General features: G+C 42.3%; 1 long non-coding RNA gene across 1 annotated transcript; it reads right to left on the bottom strand.

Annotated features, from left to right (window-relative positions):
- Window positions 1-4,800: 4,800 nt before the first annotated feature.
- Window positions 4,801-7,806, bottom strand: LOC135179763 (uncharacterized). Its single transcript, XR_010304115.1, has 3 exons — window positions 7,591-7,806; window positions 5,981-6,268; window positions 4,801-4,842 (listed from the first exon to the last, which is right to left on the bottom strand). It is a non-coding gene; the product is annotated as an uncharacterized LOC135179763 (long non-coding RNA).
- Between the last annotated feature and the right edge of the window lie 15,650 nt (window positions 7,807-23,456).

Raw genomic sequence — 23,456 nt, 5'->3', positions numbered from 1 at the left:
AACGCCGTGGCACATCTTTCCTTTCCTCCCGTAGGTGTGACCGTGCCATCCCTCCTTGGTCATTGTTCCAAGGGCTAAGTTTGAGTTCCATCGGGGTTAATTTTTCCTATCATGGCCACTTACCCCTTCAGCTCTTGGAAAAAACTTTCTAGTTTGCCCTTCCCTTATTCTTGGTATGATTATAATAGGCACGCTTGTTCTAACTGTTTTTTGTTTCTGAGGGTCAGAAGTCCTTAAAACAGTGATGGAGAAGGTGGTTAGTGTCCGGTCTAGCAGGCCAAAAGAAATCAAGGCAAGGACAGCAATCTTCACTTGACTTTGGCCAAACATTAAACACTTTTTCTGCAAATGGTATTTGATACTGCTGACCTCCTACCTGTATTGCAGCTCAGGGTACGTGCCAGCAACGCACCTCAAAGAAGGTGTCACATCTGCTACACCTAGAAAGAGTAATTGTTCTGGCCACAGCGAATCCTAGACTTGTTCAGCAGAAAGATATGAAATGATACAACCCAAAATGGAATGACACAGGGCTCAAAGAAAAGATCTTGACCGAGTTGTTACTCTCATATGCACCACAAGCTGTGTGTCAGGGAGGGGCAATGCTGTAGTCTTGGGGAAAACACAGAACATCCTGAGAGAGGCATGTATTCAGTTAGCTAGACAGTTCTCAGATCCACAAGCACAGCTCCTGTCTTAAGCTTTGGATGAAAATTGTTTAGTATTCCTTCCAAATCACAGGCTGTGAGTACCCAGCACCCTTAATGAGATTGCCTTGGTTCCATACGGGGTTAAAACAGAAAAGCCACATCGTATTTGCCTCATTGATTTTAAACTGCAGAGCAAAGGCACATGGCTATCACCAAATAACCACAGGGATGGAATAGTCTGTAGGAACTTGAAGAGAATTTTCAAACGTTGAAGAGAGCAACATGAAATTAAATTTAATGAAATCCTGCTTTACTGGAGCCCAAACCAGTAGGATTTTCTGTTGGATTGTGATAGTAAACTTACTTGTTTACTATCATTTATGGTAGGCTACTACAGGACTTCTAGATGAGAAATGTCTGCAGATCACGTAAACAAGGACACGCAACTAGAGTTACAGTAAAAAGACAGTAGCATTCAGACAATAATTGAAAGTAAATTAAGACTAGTACTGTTAATGGAAGCACTTCTTCAGCAGACTAAGCCAACACTTGTTTTCTGATTAGTATTATCCACATATAACAGCTTTCCTGGTGTGGTTTGTTTTTGTTTGTTTTTTTTTTTTTTTATGGATAATGCTATGAGCACAGGAGAGCTTTCCAGTGACATCTGAGTTTATTTGTACTATTGCTGTCTAGCCTGATACAATGTGTTTGCCTAAGGTCTCTGGAAGTGACTGAGTTAGGATAATTTATATTGTATTAGGTACTGAAAATGTGTGCTGTGAGTAGCACCCAGTTAAAATGCCAGAGCTTGTCACCGTGAGATGGTAAATAGAAGCATGACCTCTTCAGCTGCCTTCCGTTATACTGCTAGCAACCTCAAGTGTATGTCTGACCTGAAAGTGCTCTGAGCAGCTGTTGACCTTTCCTTGATGTTTCTTTTTTGCTAACTGCACATCAGGTAGAGGCAGGCAACTCTAATGTGGGAAATACTGCACTAGTTTGCAGCCCTTCTCTCCTTGTCCCCCTGCCATCCAAATCACAACTGTGTCCAGCCTCACTTAGCTGCACACTCACCTGCTTGACACTTTTCTGTGGGTGCTGCAAACGACGTGCACCGCAATATGCATGTGGTTTGCACCCACAGTGTAAGTCACAGCAGAGAAGCTGAACACATGAAAATGGTGTGGAGCCTTAGCAGGCTCAGAGAGCAACAAAAAAACCTGTCCTCCAAGGACTGCACCATCATTTATCTGTGGTTCTTTGTGCCTTAGGGCAACTGGACTAAAATTAATCAAGATGCTTTCTAGCTTTATGGCCAAAACTTCAATTATCTCAGCGCTGAGGTGTGCGCGGTCAGGTTCCTGAGACAGCTAAACCCTTAACTGCTGATGTAAATGAGGAAGTGGTCTTTCAAACCACATCACAGTAGGTGCTAAGGACTTTGAAAACTTGCTTTGTAAGCATCCAAAACAGGAACAGCTGGATGAAAAAACTTGGCTTGTACTCTGTGGTGAGCATATCAATCATCTCTGTTATATCAGAGGAAAATCCTCAGATAACAGGAAGATACATGAGATTTAGAGCTTAACTATAATGGTTGCATGATGTAATTGATTTTTAAGTAGAGCTCATGATTAAAGGTCTATTAAATAAATAGTTTTTTTCATTAGCTAGAGTTAAGATATGCATAGTATTGCCTGAAGAGAGCAAAAATCTTAACTCAAACATTTCCACCTCCCAAAAAGAAAAAGGTTGAGTTAGAAAGCCTCTTATATTGTATTTAGTCTTCCTCCGTTCCCTAAGCACGTGTTCAGGGAGAGAAGGGTGCATGGAACTAGGAGAAAGGAGCAGAATGCCTTCTCTGTATCAGAGCCATAGAGAAAAGCCCTTTGCCAAGAACACGAGGAAGAGTGAATTCTGCTAGCACCCTGAAATCCAACCAGTCTACCTATCCCTCTTGTCAGCTCTACCTTTTAGCCCAATGCATGCTCACTTTGCCAAGCTGGGTTACAGCTTCCAAGTCCTTCCTTGCCCTCTGCCACTGTTCACTCTGACTAGCTCTCCCTACCTCCCCTCCCTCCTACCACCTGATACTAATCTTCCCTTCAGGTCTGGCTTAGCCCTTTGGATTCTGCCAGTCCTCCCAATTAACTAGTTCTGCCCAGTAGCACCCACCAGCTATCCACATACTTCATGCCCTCCATTTGCTCAGCTGCCCATTGGTGCTGTTTCTCTCCTCTCCAACATGCCCAGCTGCATCCCTCCTTGTCCTTAATTCTCCTGTGGGATGCAAGGCTTAAGGGATTATGGACTGAGTGACTTCACAGGCCAAATTCTGAGCTGTGAACTCTTCCAGTCTGGAGCCAGGCTAGCCCAGGCTCTGCAGATTGCGGGAGAGCAGGGAAATGGGGTTACAGCAGGCAGGAGGAACACGTTGCTATATTAGACACAAAACATAAAATTTGAAAGAATTATTAGGATACATAAAAATGGTGGGAACAGCAAAATTGCTGTGTACTATAGCCTGCCATATATTTGCTTAATTTCTTCCCCCTGAGGGAAAATAAAAAAAGAAAATGGACAATCTTACTCACATTCATTCCCAAACTTAGAAGACAACATGACATTTCATTGTAGACCTTTGATTCATGCCAGTTTAGGATATGATTTCAGTGAGGATTGCCTTCATCTGAACAGTAGATTTATCCTGCTGTATATCACTTTAGGATGCCTTCAGAGAGTTGATGTTTTGTCAGCTGCACGTGTCTTGCCATTATGCCCTGCTCTGCCCCCTTCTCATGACTGTGATGGATCTTCATGACAGCTCATCAAGGAACTTAAAAATTACATTCATTGCTTTTCATCTGAGGAAACCACTAGTAGTTGCTGTAACAGATTTCACAGCTAAAGAAAGATGCAAAATGACAGGGATTACATGATGCATGTACTTGGAGCTTGCAGCTTCTTTGATGAGCTTCCCCCCCCATTTCTGTTTTTCCATCATCTCTGTGGTTTATTTCTGCTTGGAGGCTTTGACACTTGACATCCTGATAAATTACCATGTCAAGAATGTTTGAAATTAAAATGGGAAAGGCACATGTCTTTTTGACACTGAAACAAAAGGAGCATGGCTTGGTTCTGATGCTGTTTGATAACAGGCTGGGCAGCAATAGATAGTTACCACCCCAGATTTCAGTTCTAGCTCCAGCACCTTGCACTTCTCCGGTGACATAAGGGTCCTAAACAGCAGCTCCCAGTTCTTTCTGTGGGAACTGCACATGATGAGCCATCTGATAGAAGATGTAACCACATCAGCAAGGGATTTCAGTTAGAAAGCAACTTAAGACCTTAAGTAAATGCTTTTCAGGACTTCATTTGAAAGCTTCTGCACAAGTGTAATTTCACCTTCTAGAAAAGAAGAGTTTAAATAACTGCACACACAGCTGGGTGCCTTTTTCTTCAGAAATGAGATATGGCCATGGATTACATCTGTTCTCAACTACTAGTAATTCCTTGCTTGTGAACAGTTAACTGCTCACTACTCCTATGGTAGTTTCTTGTGGCATGCTGGTATCTTGTGGGCTTCAACCAGACTGGGTTCCACAGGCACAGTGACAAAGCCAAGTCCAAGCTAACAAGGTCACCTGTGCACATGATGTGTGTGGCCAGCAGCTGTATGTGGTACAGCACTTAGCCTAACCTGATGCCTCAGCTTGGGCTACAGGCATGGACACATGGAGATTAGGACCGATAGATTCTTTAGCCTCTCTCTCGTCTTATTAGTTTGATTTGGGTTGGGTTTAATCACTGCATTTATTCATCTCTCCTGGAAGATAGGACTTGAGCTGGACTGCTTGGACAGAGGCAGGAGAAACTGTAATACACACTTTAAACAAGCTATGCATCTAAGAAGAGTATGTCAGTAATAACACAACACTACAGAAATAATTACTCAGCCAAACCAAGTACACTTGTGAAAGCTAGCACAGAATCAAAGTCATTGAACTTAAGAGTCAGTTGCCAGGAAAGAAAAAAAAAAAAAATCATCTCTGTTTGTAGCCCTATGACAAGCAGAAGTCCCCTGCGCTCTGGGTAACCATCCCATGCTTCCCAAAAAGGTAATCCTACCTTAGGAATTTAGCTGCTGCCGTGACCTTCTTTTGTCTGCTTGCTCAGGAGTAAATTCTGTCTGATTTAAGTAAAGAAGATTGGGAAAAGGTTATTTTTAATATCAGTATAAGATAAACTGTAGCACAACAAAATAGAAGAAAGGAAGGTGTCCGCTCATTATGTTTTCAGGGAGAGTGACTCCACCACCTACAACATCTTGCAGGGAGCTCATGAGAAACACACATCACAGGATTAACCTGACAGGGCCCCTTCGCTCTAGTTTCTATTATTAACTTTACACCCAGTGCAAGTCTCCTCAAGTGAACTATATAAGATATAATGATTTATCTTACAGAGACTGTGCTTCAGCTGGAAATCTATTACCAGGATAGTAAAAGAACTGCTTTTTACAAGCCTTTCACAGAGGCATGCTGAGTATCTGATCCCTACATTTCTTATAGCGTGGGTAGAGAACAACTTTTATTGTTTCTTTGTCCAGGCTTCTAGTCTAGGTGGTGAATTTTCCCTCCCTCTTCTCATGTCAAACTTCACATTATTAGTTGAAATAGATACCATTTCTGTCCCTCTCTCTTTCAAGTCCCACCTTCCACAGAATGGTTGGGATAGCAGCCTACTATCTACAAGCTGCTATCAAGCAAAACAGAAGTGCAGCTTCTGCCTTTTGCTGCATCACAACTCCAGCTCCCTCCTTGGTCTTCACGAGTTTAATACTAAAATGTTCATTACATTGGAGGAAAAGATTGCAACCCTGATGATAACATGCTCCAAGCAAAGTCTCTTTCTGCACCATAATATATGATTCATTTATTTATTTGTTTGATTTGTCAAGGAAGATGTTTTCAGAATATTATGGAGAAGAGTGGCTTTTCTTTGCCTAATGTTCTCAGTAATTTATTGTTTCCTGTATTCCACATCCCTGCTGATTAAACTGTGAGAGACCAAGAAAGGGAAAAGTATTTCCGCTGTTGAAGAATGCAAGTCATAAAAAAAGAGAAGCTGACCTTTAGCTCTGCTCCTTTGTGTGCTTGTACTTCAGAATGCCAAATGATTTTCCGTAGTATAAGTACTTCATGGCAACACTAAGCATCTCAGAACAGAGAGTATCTGTGCTGTCTGAGGACACTTTGGGTTTGTTGCTTTAAATGCAACGCGTAGTTTTAAAATCCAGTCTGACTAAGAGGTAGCACATCACTTACTTGTGCAGGCTGCAGAGCGAGAATCAGCCTCATGTTCTAAGAGCCTCCGTGTGCCTCTTGGTGCTGCCCTGCTGCAGGTTAGAACTTCCCTCCCTCTGTGCTTGAGTTCATGGCCAAGCTGATGAGTACCCATGATGTCAAGCTGGTTTGCTCTTTGCTCAGGTTTCCAGTCTCAGGCTGTATGTGTACTAGTCCATGTGTCGCCTCCAGACTGGCACAGTTCAAGGAACAGGGAAGTCTGAGGTGCAGGTAGTTCACTTGAGCATGTCCATGTCTGCGCCCTTTATCCTGGGAATAGCAGAGAAAATAAAGACATAGCACATGTTATCTGGACAGAAGAAAGCAATTTTCACCATATTTTGGTTAAGCTTTCTCAAGGCTACCAGTTCTCAGTTTCTGTTGCACTTTGTTCATTTGCCTCTGTACAGACTTGAATATTTGCTTTTGCAGATTTGTAAGTTTTGCCCTCTGCTATGTGCAGTAATGGAAATGAATAAATTCCAGAATCATGCTGTAGTTGTAGGAATAATCATCCTATAAAAAGTAATGCACAACTCACAGTAGTAAAACATATTCATTTATATATTCTATATGAGCTATCTGAGAATTGCTACAGTAGAGACATGCAATTAAAAAGTGTGCATCAGATGTCTTTTGAGTTTTCTTTAGCAGCTGTTTCACATTCCCAAATATGCATATTGCAGTGGTTCTGTAAATGGATTTAAGTAGCTTGTAGAATATTTTGATGCACAGAGCAAAACCCAGCAAAACACTGTAAAAAAGCACTCATGTTAATTTTGCCCAAGAGTTGTCAAAACAAAAGCAGAAAGATCACAGGAAAAATATTCGCTGCCCATGTGAAAGCTGTGGGACTCCCCAGAAAGGCTAGGAAACAAAGTTTGCTCTGAGGTTGGAATAAAGATTGCATCCCACCCAACCAGAGGAGATGTATATGTGTGTGTAGCTGTCAGTCAGACGCAAATTCTGGTGCACACCACATATTACTGGTTTGTACTCAGTGACACAGCTACCGCATACACTTGAAGAATCCTCCCAGTTGAATTCCCAGCCTAGGTTTGTGTATGCTATAACATTCCAGTATTTATTTAATTTCTGGTGTTGCTTCATGACATCTGAGAGACAGTACATCAAACATCTTGTCTTGATTTTGACTGAGAAGCCAAATTTCTTCATCTGCAATGAAGAAGGGACTTGATAAGAGTGTTGGGTAGTGATAAGACTAGGGAGAATGGATCCAAGCTAGAAGAGGATAGATTTATGTTGGACATTAGGAAGAAGTTCTTCACTGTGAGGAAGGTGAGGCACTGGAACAGGTTTGCCCAGAGACGTGGTGTAGGACATCCCTGGAGGTTTTTAAGGCCAGACTGGATGTGGCACTGGGCAACCAGATCTAGTGGAAAGTGTCTCTGCCCACAGTAGGGGACTTGGAAATGGATGATCCTTGAGGTGCCTTCCAGTCCTGACAATTCTGTGATTCCCTTTTCGTAGTTTTGTGATACATAAGTCATAAAATCAGGTTTGGAAGGATCATCTGGCCCAACCTTTCCTGACAAAAAACACTTCAAGATTTTGAGTATGCATTTCCTCACCCATTTTAGAAAGCTGGGGGGGAAGTCTTCTAAGACACTTTTGCTGCTGAAGCAGGATTTGCAATGATGCCAGAAACTGCTGTTATATTTGTGAGCCTAGATAACTCTCAGCGATGGCTCAGCTCTCTGAAGTTCTCCAAATTCCCATTGTGCCTTTGCCACTATCACAACAATCTTGCATTTCACTGAAAAGAAAAAAGAAAGAAAAAGGAAAAAAAAAAAAAAAAGGAAAAGCACGTGAATGGTTCAGCTAAAAAGAAAAAAATGATGTGCATATGCTCCAAAAGCACCACCATCGATGACTCACATGCTGAACAGTATTGAGGATCATTTACTGCTTAACCAGAAGCTCAGTATCCCAAGTATTGGAACAAAAGAGTAGGGAATGGACAGGGTTGTTGTGGTAGGCCTGATGAGATAAAAATAGGCTTATACGCATACTGGCTTGCCCAGGCATGTTTTTCCTGTGGTAAACAAGGTACACACTTGGCTTGTGCCTGCCTTATGCAAGGCCTATGCTTTCCCCAAATTTGGGTAAAGCAAGCCCATGACTTCGCCTAATATGGTGAGGCTTGGCTAACTGCCATTCTAATTGGTTACTCTGTGCCTAAAGGGCAATTAATCTCGGCCCACATTGATAAAGAGATACACAGAAAAACAACATGCTCTGCCATTTTATTCATGTCTGCTGCTTATTGTTTGCCTGGAAACTCCACTGTCACGAGTTTACCAGGAACAGACTCTAAATGCCTCCATGTGATCAGCCTACATAGCCAGCATGACATCGTGCTGAGACTGCACATCACAAGACATCCTACCTACACCTGAAAGTCTCCTGCCAAGATGAGAAGTCCTGGAGATACACAGATGATCCAGAGGAGCCAGGAGACAAGGTCAGAGATTGTCTGCCTAGGAAGAATCAAGTCTCAGTGGCCGACAAGACAGAGCTCCCCGAAAGCATTTGGGCACTGTCTGGACTGTGGCTAGCCCCCTGCAAGTTGGGTAATGATTATTTTGTGAGTAAATACTTAAAGCCTCTTTTGTAATTCTCCACTGCTTTCTGCCATAAGCAGAAGGAGCTCCTTGTGTCCATCTACTGGGCAAGTGGCATACTGACCGCAAGAACATTCTCTTCCAGTTCAGTTCCTGCGTACATATTTTGCTGGTTATTCCTGTATCTAGTTATTATCTGTACAATGTTTCCATGGCTGTGCAAAGAACGCATTATCTTTATTAAAATTAGTGGCCAGGGGTGGCGAGAGTTCTGAACATCAAAATTAACAAACAATATTAATTCTGGAAAAAATATCATCTCTTCTTAACTTCCCCTTCATAACAATGGTGAAGCTAAAACCTCTTTCACCTTGAGAAAAACACAGCGGTTGCAGCACTTCACTTTACCAGTTGTAAAAATGATTGTAATAAAACTTGCCTTTTTTTCCACAGCTTTCTGTCAGTGTACATTTTAGAAGTGCCTCTGGAGCCCTGCTTGAAGAGCACTGTATAGTACAGTAGTGTCTTGGGAAATCAGACAGATGTATGCCATGTTTAGAAATTATTTGTCTGTTAAATGAGATCATAATTGGTTAAATTGCTGGGTAATTAAGGAATTTTTTTTGCTCTTCTTATTAGATAAACAGAATTTTTATTGCCAATGGTTCTCATCTTTCTAAATCAGTTCCAGGAAACCTTATACTGTCACTCACTATTAGCATTTGGAGTAGCATTAAGAGCTTTATACGAGCTCATATTAATCTGTCTAGGTTAACCTTTGTATCCAGGCTGCCTCAGTTGCTTTATTTCAAATTTGCAGAATGTCAGTTCTCCTTGGTGGGCAGGAAGAGGTTTAGCACAAATTTAGCAGTGCTTTGATCGTAGTATAAAGTCATTTGGAATTTATTTGTGACCAAAAAAAATTTCCCTGGAGCATTTTTATTCAGTCTTATCAATTGAGTTGCTTAATCAGTTGGAGCAAACTCTCAGCTTCTCATTTCGCTCTAAAAGCTGCTAAGAAGACCTGATGAATATTAAGACAGTCAGGAATATTACACTGTGTTTAGGAACCAGATCTCAGAAGGCATCAAAACAGAGTGGGAAGGGTCCCTAGCTGCAAAGGCTGCCAAGAGCAACCTGAAGCACTTGCCCAACCTACACTCCAGTACCTCCTTTCACAGGCAGTGTCCCTCAGGCAGTTTGGTCCAACACTTAATTATGCTCATAATTAGAAAGTTTTCCTAATATCTAACCTAAATATTCTTTGCTGCAAATTAGGTTCATTTCTGCTCATCCTTCCCTCAGTGGACATGGAACATATTTGATTGTCATTGTTTTTATTACAGTGCTTGAAATACTGGAACATGCACTGGAACATGTTACCATGTTCTTCCCCTGGACTTGTTTTCTGGATCAAAGCCCAGTTCAGCTATCCTAAGGGTAATGTTTTCATTTCTATCTTGTGACTTGTCTCCAATTTGTATGTCCTTCAAAACATACAGTTCCCCTGTGGAACCCTGCAACTCCAGATGATGGTTCCCTTCCTGAGGGAACCTGATGCAACCTGATGATGTCTCACACCATACATAAACTCTTTGTGCACTGCTGAATCTCCCTTCTCAGTAAGAGCATTTGAGCCTTGGTGCCCACTCCAGGATCTCCTATGCAAGTACTGCTGCCCAGGCAAATATTTCCTGGGGAGGTGGTTGTTGGTTTTTGTTTGTTTCATTTTTTTTTCCCCATGCATGTCTGAATTATTTTTCCCATCCTCTTCAGTTTCCTTCTTTTAAATTTCATATATTTGATTTAGAAGTTCCTCACTTCATAAAGGTTATTCTGAATAACTCTCTCTCCAAAATGCTTACTCTGTCTCCCAAATTGGTATCAGCTACATATTTTATAAAGACATCCTCCATTGCCTTATCTGTATCACTGAAGTAAGTACTGGAAGGCACAGAACTGTGTGCTAAAAGACCCCACTTGAAGTGCCTTTGGAGGTTGTCACTGAACCACAGATGCTTAACAACCCTGTCGCACGCAAGGAGAAGATGGACACACCAGTGATTTTCCTGGTTGCTAGAAGTCAGAGGCTTTTGACTTTTTGGTTCATTTTGTTCTCAACTTTTGATACATATGTTAGAAAGTTACCGTAACCTCTCTTCATTGATTTTCTGTCTGCAAAAGAGAAACAAAGATGCTTGATGGCTCCTCGGGGAGAAGATGCTATTAAAATTCAGAATATAACTGGTTGTGTATCCTACCCTGTCATCACTTATGGTACTTGAAATTAACATTGCTGAACTCAACAAAAGAGAACTTGCTCCCTTGGTATCAGAACCCAGGTCTCTACTGTGCTGTGCTCTTGTCAGGACCCTTTGCTTCGATTTGCTCCTCTAGCATTTGGCAGCAGGAAGTGCCTGGCTGGCACCAGCACTGTGGGAAACAAATCCTAGTTGGAATTCCCTGTGTGCACCTGGCACAAACTCTCACACTGTTAAAATACACCAGCCCCCAGTGGAAGTGGTGGGTGGGAAGAGCCTGTGTTAATGATTTTGTGATTCAGATCAAAATAGTTGACTTGTTTTGGCTTTTAAGCTTCCTGCCAAGGATGTTAGCCAGTTTTTAAAGCTTATTTGCAGCAAAAGTTTACGAGAATACAACAGCTTGAAGCCACAGTGAGTCTAGGAATCGTAGGGCTAAACAAAACTTGTTCTACATAAAAATGCACCAAAATGCCTGCTCAGTGCCAGGAACAGCACTGGGTAACCAATCAAGGCGGTGAGCTCAGGGTCAGCCCAGGCAAAGGGGACCCACTACTGTGCCAGGGACTTGGGGGTTGGCCCTAAGGGGGTCCTGGGCTCCATCCTGGCCTCCTGGACTGCTCCCATGCAGCCTGCCAGACCTTGCCTGGCTTCTCCCAGCCCAGTAACACTGGGGTGACCATGATGCTGAGCCTTTGAGGGGAAAAGAAGAGATGATGATGATCATTCTCTAGAGATATTCAAGACTCACTTGTATGTGTTCCTGTGTTATCTGCTCTAGGTGATCCTGCTCTGGTGAGGAGGTTGGATTAGATGATCTTTCAAGGTCACTTCCAGCCCCTAACATTCTGTGATTCTGTGATCCTGGAGGGATGATTAAAGAAAAATCTTGATGTTTATGACTGGCTGTCTGCATGCTATTTAAACATACAGGGAGACGTCTGATAAATATTTAAGAAGCACCAATTTATTTAGTGCTGTACATGTTTAACAAGATGAATACTAAAGAGGCTAAATAGATTAAGATTTCTAAAATGATTGTGCCAAGTGTGTCTTTTTACTCCAGGCCTCTGTGTAGCACGGATGTTTCCACCAGTGTAACTATCTTTTAATATATTAATACATCTTGTGCTTTGAAAACCCAGTGGACATACCCTACACTGAAGCAGCCACGCAGTATTTTGTGCCACTGAAACACATCCATGATGTATCAGTACCAGCAAAACATCTTCAGGTCAGACCAGGCTGGGGATTCTGTGCCTCTACTCTGGCTGTCACCTTGAACATCTTTATCCTCACCTTGCAAGGCTTTGCTTTTACATGAGGAAGGTTTTAATGTTTAATATTGCCCTTGCACACATGCACACTAGTCTCACCAAGCTGACAAATAAATGGGTGCGTATGTATGACCCCTGTGTATTTCTGACTCAGCCACATGTGCTGGGGAGTAAGTTTGAGTGTGGAAGATTAGCTTGAGAGTACTTTGTACAGCATCTAAAGCCTTAGCGAGTCTCACTTGATTAGCTCTCTTGTCCTGACCCTAATACAGAGGTAAAAATATTTAATGGCTTGTACTAAATTAAGTAACATCAAGCTATGACACAAGTGTGAATCGCTAAATCTAGTTTACTGATTGAAGTGTGTCACCAATGTACCCCCAGAAGAAAATGGCTTAGGTAAATACACCATGGGATCAGCTTGCAAAGGAAGAATCACTTTGAAATACTTGTTTATATTAGTCATACCCATGCAAGAGCCCGCTGGCAATGCTGAACCTTTGTTTCAGGCAGCAGAATACCCATTAGAAATTGAATTACAGCATCAGCATCATTGAGAGCTTTTCCCTTTTGTCATATTTTGATTGAGAGAAAGCCTGCCTTCAGCATCACACCGTGCTGCTATCACGGCCACTAGCACTGGGGCAGAAGGCTACAAGTACACATTAGCCACTACTTCATGTGGTTTTGTGCTCACCCTGAAGAAGCTCAGCTGAGATCCGTGTCATGTCATACACATGGGCTTGCATCCCGTAGTCTGGTTCAGGTTCACATGGGTCAGGATGGGACAAGGCCAGCACAAGCCTTCTTAACAGCACAGACAAAGCTCCCAGCTTTTTTAGCTGGGAAAATCTCCCTGCAACAGCTCCCACTGCAGAATGGGGACAGAACTGCCCCTGCCACACCACTGGGGCAGCCCTGCACCCTGCAACCTAAACCCTCACCACCATCTGCAGTTCCCCTTCTCAAAGGCAAAGGAGACAGTGGCTGCCTCTTGTAGGGTGTTTGCTGTCCCTGCCAGGCTTCTGTTTTCATCAGCTGCCTGTTTGCCCATGTGTTGAGCTGCTTAAAGGAGGAGGAGAGTTTCCACACGGTCTGGTGGATTCTCCTTTGAGCAGAACCAGAGCTATCAAAACCTGAATAATGCTTTAGAAATTATACCATCATCTATGAGAAATACAGCCTGTGTGTCCATATATAAAACAAGGCTTCATATTAAATGCACTTATCCTCATTCTGTCACCCACACAAAGTTATTTTCACCATTAAAATTATGCCTGACAACTTGTTTATCCATGCTAGGTGCACTGGACGGGAGCTAACTTCCCATATTCAGAGCAGACTATACATCATCTGCAAACACAAATATCACATCTGTTTGAGATGCTTGCTGGAAGATTTAATTCCTTTATCAATTTTGTTAGACATCATTTCAGACAGGGACAGAACTCTGGGTTCTGTACTGCGCAAACACCTTCCTTCAGCCTTATTAACATGCAGTAAGAGAAGAGAGAGGCTATTAAAGCTCTCTCAACAGACAGCAAGGAAGAGACACTTTGCCAGTAAGACAATAAAAAGTCTAATGGGAGGCTACCAAAGCTAGAGAACTATTCGATTTGGGAGAATTTTGCCAGAGCGGCAGAAGTCCTGATGCCTTGGAGACTGGAGGCTGAAATAAAGACCAGAACACTGCTGTCAACTGGAAGAAGACACAGGTCTTCAGCTAAGTCTCCCTAGTTAATCTGTGGAGATCCAAGACAAGGAAAATGAGGGGGTTAATGTCCTCTGTAATTGGACAGATGTGGAGAGGATTTGTTTTTCCCAGATTTCACAAGATTCGGTTACTTACACTTACTGAGACGTTACAGGAGGGTGTGAAAAAAGACTCCCCAGCGTGAAGAAAGTCACAGCTCTTTGTGCTCCCTCAGGTAGGTTTACCTGTGGCTTCCTTCAGTGCCAGGACCACTGCCATTACCTGAGCAGAAAGGCAGTAGATAAGATACTGAGATACAAACTCTCTAGCTGCCTCCAGCTTTCTGTATGTATGACTGTTTTCCCCAAGTGCACACTGTGATCTGCTGCAAAGAGCCATTTAGGGATGTGGAAACAGAGGAAGAGCTCAGGGTAAATTTGTGCTGCTTTTAAGTGAAGGTTTCAGGAGCACACAAATACTTTCAATGCTTGCTCTCTTGCTGTGAATATCTTTTTTCCCCCGGTCTTGGGGTGATTTGCACTATGAAATACAGCCTTTAGAAAAACATTAGTATTTCCAATCCACAGCTTCTAGTTTGAGCCAGCTGTTCTTTCAGATTCATCTGACAGCACATGTCTGTCTCTCAGATTCTATAAACAAGTTAAACCATGTAAGGACCTGTTTTCAGGAGCACGCAAAGAAGACAAATTTTACGTGGATTTACCCTTCCAGCAGCTGAAAAGTTCAGTATTTGGGCAAGTCATGCACTGGAAGCCTCCATCCATATCATCACCAAAAACAAACAAAAAGAAACAAACCAAAACCTTGTGATAAGTGAGAGCAGGAGGGAAGAAACAATCACCAAAATCCAATTTCCAAATTGTCAGTCTGGCTCTGTGATGGCTGCTGAGAGCTGTTTGTGTTTATGTGGCTTATTTTGAGTGTTATTGTCAGGCTCTTCTCGTAGATTCTCCTGTTTCAAAAGCAATGGTTTGGAGTTCCTAAGTGCATTACTTACACATCGGTGCTGTGCAATTTCCATCATCCACCTACAGAAAATATCCAAATTCAACCTATTAATTCTGCCTTACTTTCCAAGTCTCAGGTACACAGTTCAGGCAAAGCTTTCCTACATAATTCCCCCACACATTTGCTAATTTACTCCTCCTTTGCCCTGCAAATATATATATCATTAGTTTTGAATATTTTATGCAAAATACAATACTAATGGGATTAGAGTCCTGCTGCTAAGGATTCAGGTTCTGTAACCAGTATTCCTGCAAAACTTAGTCTCTAGGTTTCAAAATAGATGAGATTCGTAGTGCAAAGCTGCTTAAAGGCACAGAAACAACAACGTCTAAAAAGAAAAAAAAGCAAAAAGGTGGGGGAAAGAGTAAGTGTCACTGATGCAATTCCCCAAGAATTCTTCCTGAGCATAAAGAACTTCTCCAAGAAAATGACAGTGCTGAAACCTCTCTCAGTACTTGCTCGGAAGAACGTGAAAAGAGACAATGTCCATCCTCAAGCTGGCAGCTGGACTGTGCTGCAGAAGACTCTTGGTTTTAGTGTTTCTGAAGTTAATGGCATATTTCTGCAGACAGTGTCTGCTTCTAGAAGTGATAACAGTGATGTTTACAGTTACTACTAGCGTGCAGAAGGACTCTTGCTTATACTTGCTCCTGTGCAGACCACGGTCACTGCTAAACTTTATGTGCCACACTGAGAGCACAGAAAGCAAAAAGTCTCCCCTGTGAGAAGGAGTGGACAGGATAGGTGAAGCTAAACCTGACCAACAAGGGATTCCACTCTACATACAGCCAGAGCTTGTGCAGGCTTTGCTTTTAAAGGGCTGCAGTCCTTGGTACTTGAAGAAATCCAGTCATTCAGACAGCTGTGGCTGTGCAGAGTTACACTGGTATCACTAGGCTTCTTGTCAAAGCAGCACAAAAGGGGCTCACTGTGCTTTAAGAAACTTGTCCTTTTTTTGGTTTGTTTTGTTCTAAATAGAAACCTCAGCAGAAACTCTCAGATATTCATCAGAAGTATTTTTGGTGACAATAGTGCTTTATATTTCTGAGGTGGACATCAAAACACTGACAGAGCAGCAGATAAAACCTGGAAGAATCCCTCTCTGGAATCCTACACAAATATCAGATTCCAGCTCAGTCTCACAATTGTTGAAAACCTGTGGGGATTATATGAACTGCCTCTTGCTTGTGTGCATGTAAGAGTTTTCCCTGATCATTAGAGCTATCAGGAATATTACAAGGTTGGGGAAACAGACAGAGACAAATCCAGAAGGATGGGTGCAGAGCAACCTCTCTTGGCAGAGCTCCAACAGCTCTATTCAAACACTGCAACAGCTTGTGCAGCCCTGACTGAATCTCCCTGCAGAGTTCAGGTTTCCAACATATGGTGGCCATAAAAAGGCACAAACAACTTGCACTAATTGTGCAAAAGACAAATAAGCAGTAAAAAAAAAAATTGGGAGATCAAAGAGTGAGAGATGATTAGTATCAACACCAGATGCTCTAGAAAAAGTGATTTTAGTGACTGGAAATGAGGAATTCTTGCTGACCTTGTTTATGTACCAATTTACAATTGCATTTATCTCCATCTCTACTGTCAGCAAAACAATCTTCTTCCGAGAGGCAGCTATACCTTGGTATGCTCAGGCACTGGACTTTCCTCTGGTGATCATTGTGCTCTTCCATGGTTGGCTCTTCTCTAAACCCACAGCGGGGAACATTAGGCCAGATAAGATACCATTAGGTTAAATAAGATTATTCAGGTGTTGCAATGGCCTTGTAAAAGGAAGCAAACACAAAGATGGGGCTGGATGTTAAAAGGAGGGTCACAGAGCAGGAAGTAAAATGTGTGTGAAACACTATAGCAAGGCCTGGCAGTCTAATTCAAACTAATTTCCATCAGTTACCAGGATTTACCCCATACAAACCACACTCAACAAGAGGACTGCTACAGTAAAGTGGATGTGTTTTCAGAAGGGAGATCTGTTTAAAGAGAAAACCCTGGTTAAATCTTAAGAGCAAGACTTACAACAAAGCTCACTTGGGAAGTGCTTGGGAAGGCATGAGCACAAGAGAAGAAAGAACTCAGAGGGAGCCAGCGAGGACTGCCATGAATACAGCTGCAAAAGGAAATATAACAGGACCTTAAAGGAAAGTCTATGAAGACAGGGCTTGGGGCCAGGCTGATGAGATGCTAGGAAGGAACTTTCTCAGGCTCTGCTAAACAGTGCCAAAATCTTTGTCAAAAAGCAACATGGCATTAAAGATGCATCCACATTCAGTTTCCTCTTGCAGCTAAAATGCTTTGAGAGACCTTTTTGATCTTCCAATACTTTGGTTCAGTTGTGCAGCAAGCTAGAATAAAACCTATGAAGATGTTAAGTAATTCCCATATGTAATTTGCACAAGGACCTTTGCTGCTCCAGGGCTTGTTAGAGCATTATGACAAACAAGACAATGAAGATGAGCACATCTCTGCTTTCAGAGTCTTAAGAAAGCCTCTTAATAAAGAATGTGGAATTAATAGAACATTTAGTGTGTTTGCATTGAGGAATACTTGATAAACAGCATTTGTTTCAAACAGGGTTACTAAATCTGTGATCAGTTCTATACACTAGAACCATTTGCCTTTTTTTTTAAACAAATAAATACGAATTACAACTCGCTCAGAGATTTTGTAGAAGAGAAATGGCCTATCAAAACTCCAACTTACAGCTAAGTTAGATAGTTTCAATGTATTTTTCAGTAATGAGTAGATGGAAACTGCCTGGTTTGGCACAAGAAAAATTGCTGGGTGGTTTTATTTTCATACTCACATTCAATGTCTGTAGGTGAATACTGCTAGGAGCAAATAGTACTCAGTCAAGTTTGCAGATCATCAGTTAATGTACTCAACTGACAATGATGGTCATTTCCAGCACCTCTAGATCCTCTAGAACAGTGTGGCCTGAGCTGTAGCACAGTGGCCAGCCTCAACTCAGCACAGGTATAGTAAAAAAAGAAAACAGCAAATACTGCAGCTAGCAGGGGCAGAGCATTCAGAGCACATCCTTCATGCATATGACCAGTGCTGAGTTTCATTAGATTCTGAAGAACAGCTTTGAGGCCAGAGCCAGGCAACAGACAGATTGATGTGTTTTGGAGGATGTTGCTCAAACAGAATGAAAATAGAGGAAAAGATGCTTCTTCACTACCTGCCCAGTCTGCATATTGCTGTTAGCTTCTTTCTACATCCAACAATGCCTCTGCCAGATGAAGTGAGCAGCTCCAGTATAGTACTGCTGCCACACTCAGAACTGAACTGGGGGTACAATTGATGTATACACCAAAAGAGTACAATATTTTTCACACTACCATACTAAATTTGGTCCAGTGGTGCATTGCATCTTGGGCAGACTCACCTTCTCACCTCTGACTGAGAACACTCTAGCCATCATAAGGTTTGAGAAAGAGGAAGGCATTTTCTTTAATGAAAAAGACTTAGATTTAAGAATTGCTGGATATATACCAAAGGAGGAGGGAGAAAAAAAAATGTTCACTGCATGATCAGATTATTCTTACCTGTAGAAAGCTATACATGACTGTAAACTCAACAGCTTGTGACAACTCTTCAGTCAAAGTAAATTGTTCTACCAGCCAAATAGCAGCTAAAGCTGTTAATAAGAAACTCTGCTCTAATTGCTTCCTTGAAACAAAGCTGAACACACAGCCAAGGCAACACTCACTGGTGTGCTCATGACAGAGATGAGAATTAGGATTTGTTCAGTTCTTACTATGATTGCTCTTAATAAACCCACATAATTATATGGTAATATGATGCAAAACTCATTCTGTGGGTTCTCTGCAGTAGAGAAGCATTTCACCCTGGGAGAAAACGTTTAAAGTAGCAAGTCTCATTTTTGCACTGCAGTCCTGCCAGTCTCACAATACTCACACTTGCTGTATTTCCTGAAGCTGGAACTCCTGGGGTCTTCTGATTGTAAGGCAATCTGCAAGTTAAGCATTTATTTCAGAGAAAAAGCCTTCAGTTCTCAGGGTTATAGACAAAAGCTTCAATAATAGTAATAATACAAGAAAGATATCCTAGAGGTCCAAGAAAACAAAGTGATACCAAACCTTTTTGCTCTCTAAATCCCATGCGGTGTATCCACCATGATGATTCAGAGAAGGGGAACCTGCTCAGAATTTTATCCATGGAGAATGGATAATCCTGAAGCCTAGGCTTGAAATACCCTTGCACATTCCTTTGATGAGGCCCAACACAATGGCAGAAAGAGAGTTTGCTTTGCTTCGGGAAAGCACTGTTCTTTAGGATGGACCAGAGCTGTACGTTTTTCTGGCCTGGTTCCTTGCTATGAGACAGATTTTGGGTCAGTGAGCTGGAGTCCCTTGTACTTTGTTTCATGAATTTCTTAAGCAGAAGTAGTCTTTTATGTTCCACCATGGAAGACCGTGCTGCTGTGCAGCTTAATTGGGATTTATTGGTTTTGAGATTTTTGGCTGAAATGGGGAAGCATGCAATTAGGTTTGCACAGGGATTTAGTGCACATCTAGAAAAGCAGGAAGGACTGTGGCTTAAGTGAAAGCTGTTATAGAATTTGGAGTATACATTTTAATGTGTGTATCACTTTCAGGCAGACACAAGCTTTAAAGAAGTGCTGATTGTTTGCTATGGGAGATGCCCAGGGGGATCAGGGTGTATTTCCTAATTAATTACTTCACATTAAAAGTATCTCTAAATGTTACTGCATTGAAGGGCAAACTAGACGAGCGCTTTCAACTTACAGCCTAGGAATTACTAATTGAATTTATTTTAATTAGGAAAAAACAGCCAGAACTGGGGAGCTGCCCCCCATAATTTTGAAGATCCATGTAAATTGTGATGCCCTGGAAAGTGCTGCCATTGCCTAAAAGAGACAGGGTGGAGTGGGGTTTGAGAGGGTCTGGTTTCAGGTTTTGTTTGGATTTTTAAACAAGAATTTTACTTCAGTTGTCTATAATATCTAATGGAAAAACAAAACAAGAGTGGGATCTTGGAGTACTGTGTCCAGTTCTGGAGCCCTCATTATAGGAAGGACATGGACCTGATGCAGTGGGTCCAGAGGAGGGTCCTAAAAATGATCAGAGAGTTGGAGCACCTCTGCAATGAGGACGGGCTGAGAAAGCTGGGGTTGTTAAGTCTGGAAATGAGGTGGCTCTGAGGGGATCTAATAGCAGCCTTCCAGTACCCGAAAGGGGCCTACAGCAAGGATGGAGAGAAGCTGTTTACAAAGGCCTGCAGTGACAGGATGAGAGGCAATGGGCTCAAGTTTGAGAAACTGGATGTTAGAAGCAGGTTCTTTAGTATGAGGGTGGTGGAGCAATGGAAGAGCTTGCCCAAGGAGGTGGTTGAGGCTCCTTCCCTGAAGACATTCAAAGTGAGGCTTGACAGGGCCCTGGGTGACTCGGGCTAGTGGGGGGCCCTGTCAAGCCTCACTTTGCTGACTGCAGGGGGCCTGGACTACATCTGGAGGTCCCTTCCAGCCTGGACCATTCTATGATTCTATGATCTTTACACTAAGTTAGTACTGTACAAAATAATTTTGTCAGACAGAAAACCTGTCAGGGTGAAATATGTCGCCGATTCTCTGTGGTCTGCTGGCATTCCACTGAGAGTACAGGCTCAGGGACTTCTTGCCTCAAGTATTTTTATTTCAATTCTTATCCAAAAATATAACACCAGACTCTTTGGCATCTCATTGGAAGTGTAAATGTGAGGATAACTAAGTGGAAAGGAAATCAGGCAAAGCTTGCACCTTTCTTCTCTCCTTCACAGCACTGCACCTAGGATTTCAAGTCATGATAACGACTTTGTAAGTCGAGCTGATTTTGTACCTTAATTGCCTGCTTTAGGTATCGAAAGAAGTGCCTGTAATCAAGGCATCAGGGTCTCAAAGCAAAGTCATTAATCCCTGTTTATGGCTATTACACCTTAACAAAGAGAAGTGACAACCGCAACAGAATATGTAGACACTCTTTTCCTAAAAGCACCCAGGTGCCTAAACAAAGCTAATTAGCATCTAAATCCTTTCAAAGTCTAGCCCAGATGTGAAGTTGGCCCTGCTGCTACATAGGAAATGTCCAAAGCTTATGCTGACACAGACTTGAAGATTTGCTTTGTCAACTATAAGATATAAGATAAAATGCTCCTACACTAACAGGAAGATAACATGGAAAGGAAATCATTATTCTGTTCTTGTTCCCAGTGAAGCCTTGACAGTAGCACTCCCTCTGCTCCTGGGGACATTTCACAGGTTCAGGCAATTCATGGGGAGTCTAGAGGAAGAAATATTAAGATGCTGTAATCTGGGGAAAAAAAAAGACAATCAAGAATATCAAGAAGAGGGGTCATAAGAGTCTTCCACTAAAAACATTGTTATTAAGAAAGTGATTCATTGCTCACTCTGTGTGCTGGGGCAAGGAGAAAGGAAATGAACATATTGCACGCTTCCTCTGCTTCCGCTCTTAACAGGTAGGCAGCAGATGAAAGATGGTTTAAATTCTTGCTCCAATATCCTGCCTGCAGTAACGATCTGCTCCTTGCTGTGAAAAGTAGCAGATGCCTCAATGAAGAATCATTTTGCAGTCATCACTGCAAGCAAAGAGCAGCAGGGACTGATGGACTTTCAGCTGGATGAGGCAGAAGTGCTCCTGCCCAGGAAATAAGGTCTCTGCCAATACTCTAGCCTCAAAGGCACTGGAAAGGCACAAAACCAGCAGAGTCACACACCAAGTGACCCTGGCTGCTCAGCTAAGATACTTGCAAGAAAGGCTAGAACCAGTGAGGAAGTAGTGATGTTGCTCTAGACTTGTGAATCCTAATCCTTCTGCTCAGGGATCAGGTAGAGCTAGATGCTTCCTGGAGACAAGTGCACAGATGATGTTTCCAAGATAGCTTTGTCACTCTTAGTCAATAGGATGATGCTGCAGGAGCTGCAGAGGCAGACTGAAATTCTCTTGATGAGTAAAGCCTCTTTGCCTGCCAGCTTTCCAGCACGGGCAGTCTTCAAGTCAGATTCGAGGGGAAAATGAGTATTAGGAGCCCACTGCCAAGCGATAACAGCTTGACCTGGACTACAGTTAAAGGAACACAAAAAAAATCAGGTTGTTATTGTAAATCCAAGGGGTGGACATGAAGGAATATGAGGGTATCCTTCCATGGAATGTTTTAGAAGCCTGAATACTGCTTGTGCTGCATACTCTTCCCTCTGCTTGAGTTGGCAAAGGACAGGAACAGGGGCAGAGTCCCAGCCCTTCTTTCCTTGTGCTTGAGGGTCACAGTGGGATACTGCCTTGCCTAGATGACTTCCCACAGGACTTTGCTTTGTTGTTTTTCATCACTGGACATTAGGACATTGCAAGACATTTGAAAGGTTTATCTATTTCTTCCCTATTCCCCTTTACAGTACTTGAACAAATGCCTATTCTGGTGCCAAGTTACCATTTACTGCTCTAGGTACTTGGAGGCACACTGGTAAGGTTTTCTGCAACGTATTTTGAGGGCTTCTTACTAAATTTGTATCGATCTTCTCTGTGGGAAACACCACACAAAGACAAACACAGCAGCACAACCCCCCCAGTTCTACCTATAGAATACACCACTAGCAGTTTCACAGGGACTCACACAGATCCTGCCACATCAGTGCTGAGCTACCTGAGATTTTTTATTCAGCTTATCTTGGGCAACAAAACAGAAAACAAAGTCAGAAAGTGGCTAACAGAGTTGTTAGCAGTTTGTTTTTCTTCAAAAGAGCAACCTCTAGAACAGCTTAAAATGGAATGACAGATCAACTGCAGTCTTCCAAAATCTTTCTGGGCAAGTAATCAGATTTGGAATTTGTTCTTTTTAGTGCCTGAAGAGTAATATGAGGAATGAAAGCCAGCATAAATTTGTCAGATCACTTCAAGCCAGTGCACTTCTCTTCAACAGCACAATACACCATAAGGTGAGAAGAAGCAGATAATCAACACATGTTGATTTTCATGAAGCTTTTGATACTCTCTCACATGATACTCTCAAACTAAAGAAACATACTGCAGATTAAAATTGCCTGGAGCAGCTGACAAAGCTTGTTGGGAAATCCTGCTTGGGGAGTACTTATCACTAGTTCATCATCACACAGAAGTGAGATTCTGCAGAGGTCCCTTCATGCTCTATTGCCATTCACTGCTTTTAATCAGTAGGATTGTGCTGATGCCAGAAAAAGGTAAAGGAAGGGCTGTGCATCGACAAATTAAACTGAAGCTGCTGCACTACAGGATTTTCTATTTCGGCTTTACATTAAAGCACCAAGTGCAGGCTTGGGAACAGTCCTGCAGTTCTATAGAAAGGAGGTAGGTCCTGTGGTGCATTCACTCTTCTGGATCAGAAGCAGCATCCTGTTTGTACGAGGTAAATCCTATACCAAGATATGGCAACTGACAGCTGGCTGATGTAATCCTGCCTCAGCTCAGCTGGATAGGAAAGCATCAGCTGGAGCTCTGTGCCCAAGACAAGCATGGGACAAGCTGTCCACACTGAGAAACTGAACTCACTGGGGTGGTTTAGCCTGAAGGGAAACATGAAACAAGTCTC

Source organism: Pogoniulus pusillus, chromosome 11, assembly GCF_015220805.1.
Source record: "Pogoniulus pusillus isolate bPogPus1 chromosome 11, bPogPus1.pri, whole genome shotgun sequence".
Taxonomy (NCBI): domain Eukaryota; kingdom Metazoa; phylum Chordata; class Aves; order Piciformes; family Lybiidae; genus Pogoniulus; species Pogoniulus pusillus.
This window is presented reverse-complemented; position numbering and strand designations above follow the sequence as displayed.